The sequence below is a fragment of the Lucilia cuprina genome, chromosome 4, assembly GCF_022045245.1.
Source record: "Lucilia cuprina isolate Lc7/37 chromosome 4, ASM2204524v1, whole genome shotgun sequence".
Taxonomy (NCBI): Eukaryota; Metazoa; Arthropoda; class Insecta; order Diptera; family Calliphoridae; genus Lucilia; species Lucilia cuprina.
In genome coordinates this window covers 45737085-45744478 of record NC_060952.1, presented here as the reverse complement: position 1 = coordinate 45744478, position 7394 = coordinate 45737085, and positions in this window count along the sequence as shown.

The window sequence follows — 7394 nt, the reverse complement described above, 5'->3', positions numbered from 1 at the left end:
AGAGCAAAATCCCTATTTATTACCATGAAAATCTCAAAGCAAAAGGGGAGAAGCTATTTTATATTTACACGTTTTGTAAGTTTATACATATTTATATTTTATTGTAAATACTTTACACAAAATATATATATTTTCAAATACACATAATCCACAAATTGTTTTTCTATAAATAATATTTCAGTTGCTAATACCAATAATTTCAATCCAGATTACCAAATAATAATTAAAAATTTTTGTGTACACAATATATTCAGTAATACTAACCGAATTATACAATAATTACAATCGAATTTTGGGATAGTTGTTAGAACCGACTGAATTCGATTGGAAACAAATTCGGCTATCACAACGAATCTGTTTTCTCTGTGTGTTTATGAAAATGAGTACAAATTTTAGCGAAATTTTTTGCATTAAAGTAAGTACACCTTTTTACCAATACAATCGATCTGAATGAATAGATAGACTTGCGAAGAAACGGAACAAACGAACAGTGGCTTTACGTTACAACAAACTTCAAGTTCATCATTTACAGCTGGTGACAATTTTATGCGATTTGTACTGTGTTTTTAAAATATCACCAAAGGATTTTATTTTATGTACATTATTAACTTCTTATTTTACATTTACATTTACCTACATAGCCATACGTATATACACAGTTACTCATTATTATATATATAGTATACATATATGTATGTACACTTAGATAATCGTGCATGTACATAGTTTATACAAAAATATGATTTATTAAGTGTTAACAAAGAAATTTTAATCCATTGGCTACATTAACACATTTCATTTCTCATTTCATGGTGTGTCTCCTAGAGGAATAAATATCCACTTGTACAGTCACATGAACTTGCCGTAAATGACAGTTAGCAGGGTAACCAAAATATGCAAATGCATGTTTGTTGTACTGCGTCGTATGGACTTCTGAATAAAATATTTACATGTTTTAGAACAAATTAAGTACTTATTATGGAATCAATTTGTTTGCGCATATTTTTGCATGTTTTACCCATCATGATATTACATGATTTGATTTTAGTATTGGTTTTAAAATTTTTATTTATAAAAATTAAATTAAATAAATTTTATTTATAAAATTTTACAGCTTGTTAACAATTTATTTGATACAGCATTAAATTCCTGATCAGACATAAAACTGATAACTTTTATTTTCATGAGATCAATGAATATTTTTCGTTTAGAAACTAATAATGACATTCATTGCTTTCTACAACATTAATTAAAATGCTAAACTGTTATTTTAATTAGAGTACTTTGAATACAATTGAAAGGAATTCCTCATACTTTGCCGTTTGTCACATTTCGTTTGAAAAGTGGTTTCTTGATTTTCGATGACATGAAATACTGATGACGAGGGCATGGATTTCTATGCAAATGCGTGTTTTTAGTCATTAACTTACATAACTTTTAACTAGTTTTCTTTTCAAATCAATGAATTTGCTAGAAACTAATGGCATCGATTTGTTGTTGCATATTCTGTTATGAATGCATAAATTGTATATTTTCTATAAATTACATATATTTTTTTACAGCATATTTTGCATACTTTTTAATTTTTTTTTAACAAATTGTTTTGTTTTCTCTGTATTTCATATTTTTACAACAAATTTGGGAATTACATATTTAGATTTTTTTAAATAAATATCAACAAATTTCGTTTTAACAACAAAATACTAGGTTTCATGGAATACAATTTTACATAGATTTATTTAATTTTTAAAGCCAAACGATAAAATTCGGAAAAAATATAATCTATGCAAAAATACATTCATTCACTTAGAATTGCTATCAAACTTTCCACTTTCAGAAATTAAATATATACTACTAGATTTTTGTACCCGGCGTTGCCCGGGGTTTTAATTATATTTAAGTATTCTTCGCTTTCCCTTTCTTTTACATGTTTCAAAAAACTCTAAAGGTCTCCTTATAAAGAAATTCCTTATTTTCTATTATTTCCTAAATCTATGTTGAAAATATGAGTCCTCTAGAACATGTATTAAAAATAAATTATGCATAACCACTATTCTTTTTTAATGATGCTATGAAAAAACTTATTATATACTATCAAAAGTACTGAAAGCATAAAAGTACAAATTTTTCCGTTTTCCCCCTTTTGTCCTATTTTTGTTCCCTTATGGTAAAATTTTCACAACAGTACTATGCTAATTCATGAGCCATTAAAAAGCTTATTGGACTATATTTTGGCTTAAGTAAAAATAATTGATTTTATGCTCAAAAGTACTAATTCTGACCGCGTTTTACCCCCATTTTGCTATGTAGCTTATAACACCCTCCAAGGATAGAATATCTAAGTTCCAAATTTCAAGAAAATCGGTCTAGCCGTTTAGGAACAAACAAACGAACAGACTTACAAAGAGATTTATAATATATATTAGTATTTAAAGTTGTTTCTTAGTCTTTATATTTTTCATTCTCAAGGTCGTGGATCCGTTAAAATGGTATTTTAAAAAGATGACCTTAAAAACTTTTTACATATTAATTCATTATTAATGTACCTTCTATTACTTATCCATAACAAACAAATAAATTATTTAGGGTTTCAGTTTTTTTAATCGTAATGCATAGATAATATAACGATTCCAAAATATATATATGTAGACCTTTACAAATTATTACAAAAGGACTTTAGAACATCTATATTATACATTACTTAGTTCCAATGTTATTAACGTAAATAAAAATAAAAAATAGTTTTTCAACTCACAATGTTGGACCATTGTCATAGTGTAGTTGGACCAATGCAAATATACTTTTACCTGATTAAGGTACTTATTTCTCCACACATCACAATTTGCAAAAAATAAGTTTGTAATATAAGAGTGTTATTTATATAATCTAAATCGATTTTAAAATAAAGATCAAATGAGAAAAATATTAAATATTTGGAATGGATTTTCTAAAAACTCATGTTCCATCCGATATTGTGTTAGATGTTCATGTATATTATATTTTTATTAATATATCAATATAATATAATAAATAATTTAATAAACTTTTCATTGATATTTAACATGTAGTCAGGTTCCTATTTACGATTTTTTATAAAAAAGCGCTTTTTGTATATATATCTTTTTGATTTAGGACTTTTCTCATGAAATCCATTAGTTCCTTTAAGCGGTGACGATACAATTAATTATAGAAATTTTCTGATGTCTTTATCACTGTCATAAAATTGCTAAATGCTGTGCATAATTTACCTGTAAATTATTGTTTGATTGTGATTTTGTTTTTGCTTATCAATGCATTTCACATACGTCCAGTAGTCATTCATTTATTCGTTTTTTTATTTATTTATTCAGTCATACTTTACACATACAAACGTACTTAAACATTTGTATAGCATGATTATGTAGATATTCAGATATTATATTCCATAAAACCAATTTTGTAATAAAATTGCACGAGACTGAAAATTAAAATTGCATTTTAATAAGTTAATCCATGCGTGCGCGTATAACGATCAAAAATATGCAACAGCAAAAAAGCAATATCATTTGTATGTGTGATTGTATTTTATATTTTAATGAAAAAATAAGTATGTATAATGGCCATAATGAAAAATATCAACAATAACAACAACTACTGCAAAAGCAACAAAAACGAAATTTACTAACAACAAACAACTAAATAAAAAAATTCATTCAATTATTTGACCTCCTCGTTCATATATTTCTTTTTTCAAGCCTTCCGTACTTGGTGCGAGTAACTCGATTTTTGGCCTGTATTTTTCAATTTAATTCCAATGATTGTTGCCATTCGCACTCACGTATACATACATTTATTCATTCTCGCACTTTTATTTAAAGCATGTAGTGGTAACAACATTTACACCTTCACAGAACCCAACAGTACAGATTGACTTTCTCGAACTAGTGAAATTCACTTTTCATTCTATTGCAAATGACTGTGTAATAGATGTTTAAAGGTACATAAGAACATGTTTAAAGTATCTTTTTTTTAGTATACCTTTTGACATTATATTGACTTTTCTGTTTTGTATTACAACGAGTGTCAAACATATAAAATATTTTCAAAAATAATGCAAATTACTCCTTATGAAACTGCTGGTATGTATTGAAAATTTTTCACATATTTTTCAGAAGTATATTTGGAGTTGAATATGTGCATACTATGTATGTATATACATATATTTCGGTACGTACATTTTTCCATACATAGACGTATGAATATTGTAGTTGTAAAATAGTTACATGTATGTATGGGTAACGGTGTTTGGATGATGCTCTCCTTTTGATAATGATAATTGTTAATTGTCGAATGAATTGTTTTACTCGGTACACGGTTCAGCTCTCGAATATAAATTTGGTAATTGAATTATTAAATACAGTTAAACGATGTGAAATGAAAATAATACTCGCACCATTTAGTGAAAATATTTCTAATGGAATATTCAAATTGTTAAAATTGTGGTAAACTGTTAATAGATTTTTCATTTTTATTATTTTAAAGTATTATTGTTTTTATTATTTTTAAAATATTTTATATGTACATATATACGTATGTGAATTGAAATATTTATGTAAACATATATATGTATGTATACTTTCCATGTTTATTAAATTGTAGAAAATAAAATATTAAAAAAAACTTTGATCAAAGAAGTTAATTAAACTTATTTCTAATTAGAAAGCCAACATACTCTTTAACAGTTTCTATGTTAATGATGAATGAAATGTAATGACTAAATAATCTTTTAATTACTCAATTTTTTGTTTACTTGTAATAAAATTTTGAATTGTATACATTGTAGTTCGGTATTCTATTAAATCGATGAGAAGAAGTATAGATTGAAGACTTTTAACTCGTTTAAATTCCGTGGATCGTATTTATACTACTAAATTTTTACGGTACATAACTGAAGTACCGATAATGATTGTTAAAAGATTGAACTAAATATTTACAGAGATTTTTGCAGTAACTCATATCGAGTTACTGCAAAAATAAAATTTTATTAAATCGACATTTAAGTTTAAAAAATTCACAAAAAATTGGATTTCCTAATTTGTACTTAAAAAAAATTACAAAAAATAGGATTTCCTAAATTTGTACTTTAAACACGAAGCCAATGATAGATAACACAAGTAAAGTAGAAATCATTGTTTTAACAAAAAATGTGGCTTATCATGTAATTGCTTAACAATAATTTAATATTTTTTATTTTCAAAAATTATTATGTTCTTTAAACAAAAACTATATAAATATTAATTTCAAAACAAGTATGAATGTATAGTCGGGCATGGCCGACCATATAATACCCTACACCATGAGTATATTTTTAAAATTTTTATTTTTTATAAAGAAACTTTTTTGTTGAATATTACCATAATTCCAAAATATTTAAGCAATTTATTGATAAAAAAACTAAAATTTCTAAATAGGTTAAATATGGGCCGGTCCTCGGTAAATTTGGAAAAAGGATATATTTTTAAATAACAGTTAGTTTTGTTGAATTTCATTGCGATTCAAATGGTTACAAGTCAATTTTAGACGTTTATATACTTATATAAAATATACTTATATAAAACTTATTTCTGCCAATTTTTAGAGAGATAGTAGAATATTTGACGTAATTATGGCATAAAAAGTACAAATCGGGAGGTACGGTTGTATGGGGGCTCGGTGAAATATAGGACCGATTTCAACCATTTTCAATAGGCTGTATGTTACAAACATCAGCACAAACGTATAATACCCTCCCCACTATAGTGGTGTATGGTATAATGAGATTTATCTTTTTATATGAGAATAAAATTCGATAATGAAAGCAAAATTATTCCACAGTAAAAACAGGTCCTGATTCTATGATTCGGCATAGGCAAAAAATATTGTAGGTATAATGACAAAAAACATTTCATTGGTTTGGGTTTTGCATTGAATATTCTATTTAATATTTGTGATAATCATGCGTTTTTTTAGCATAGTTGATTTTCTGCTTCTTGATTATCGCTTTAAACATCTGAACTAATTTTAATCATCTTGGATTGATTAAAAAAATTTCAAGTCCATTCCTTAAAAAGGTTTCGATATGCAATTTTAATAAGCTAATGATTGTGACATGTTTTATAAAGACTATTGGATATGCTGCAATGTCTTTATTAATTTGATATAATTAATATGACTTTATATTGTGCATATAGTTTGAACTTTATATACAATTTTTTTGCGACATGAAAGATAATTTATAAACAAAGTTTATTGATGTTTTGCAATCGAACATTTTCCAAACAGCAAGAATTTGGTAAGCAACATAATTATAAATTAAATTATTTTTGTGTTCCAAAAAATTAAATCTATTGAGATTTTGACCAATATATATTTTTTTCATTGTATTATGATACTTGACTCACCCTATTTTATCACAGCAACATAAAAAATTATGAATTCCGCTTTCATCATTATAAAGGACTTTCTTATAAAGTGACAAAAATAGTTACAAAAAAAATAGTTACAAATAGTTTAAAAAGAAAAAGGGACATGACCTTTATATCGCCAATTTATCATAATACGTAAAAAATCTTTTTAGGGACAATATATATGATTTCAGGCAACTCAAAAAGCACATAAAATTGAATTGTGATGGTGGGTGGCTTATCGAGTTACTGCAATAAGCTATTCAATTTGTAAATTCAAATCAAATGCCCTTTAAAATTATATCAAAGGTTTCAAGTTTGTTAAAAAAATATAAAATACAAATTTCTATTTGTAAAATATCAACAAGTGTTTCTTTGCCAATAAAAACAACATCGTCAAGATACTTTATTTAATCTTTATATGTATACATAAGCGTGCACAAAATCACTCCAATATTTAAGTGTTTTTTTCTTTGTTCAATATTCTTAAGCTTTTATGGTGATATTTACGATTCCACTCTACTAAAAATCATGTTCCAAATTACATTGACTATTTAATAAACACAACAATTTTCATTAAGATATTTTTATGCACTACACAATGTTCAACAACAGCACAACCAACCGCACAATCACATTTTAGTTGGCAACTATTTTCCTTTTCCCCCACCGGCATATTTGCCATGAAGCAGAAAGTGGAATTGCAAAGAAACACACTTACCAAGATACATACTTTTCTCCATAAACTTATTATTGAATCACCGAAGAAATAAAAAAAAACGAAAAATAAACCTGCAACATCACCTTCTCAAAGACCACCACCATAGTAAATATTGGCATGAACACTTACACACACCCACTGTATTCTGATATGAAAACATACACACATCCTTAGCTTAATACATACATTTAGACAAACATCCTTACTGCAGACTCAGCCATACAATGTTGAAATCAAAAGTTTTTTCATTA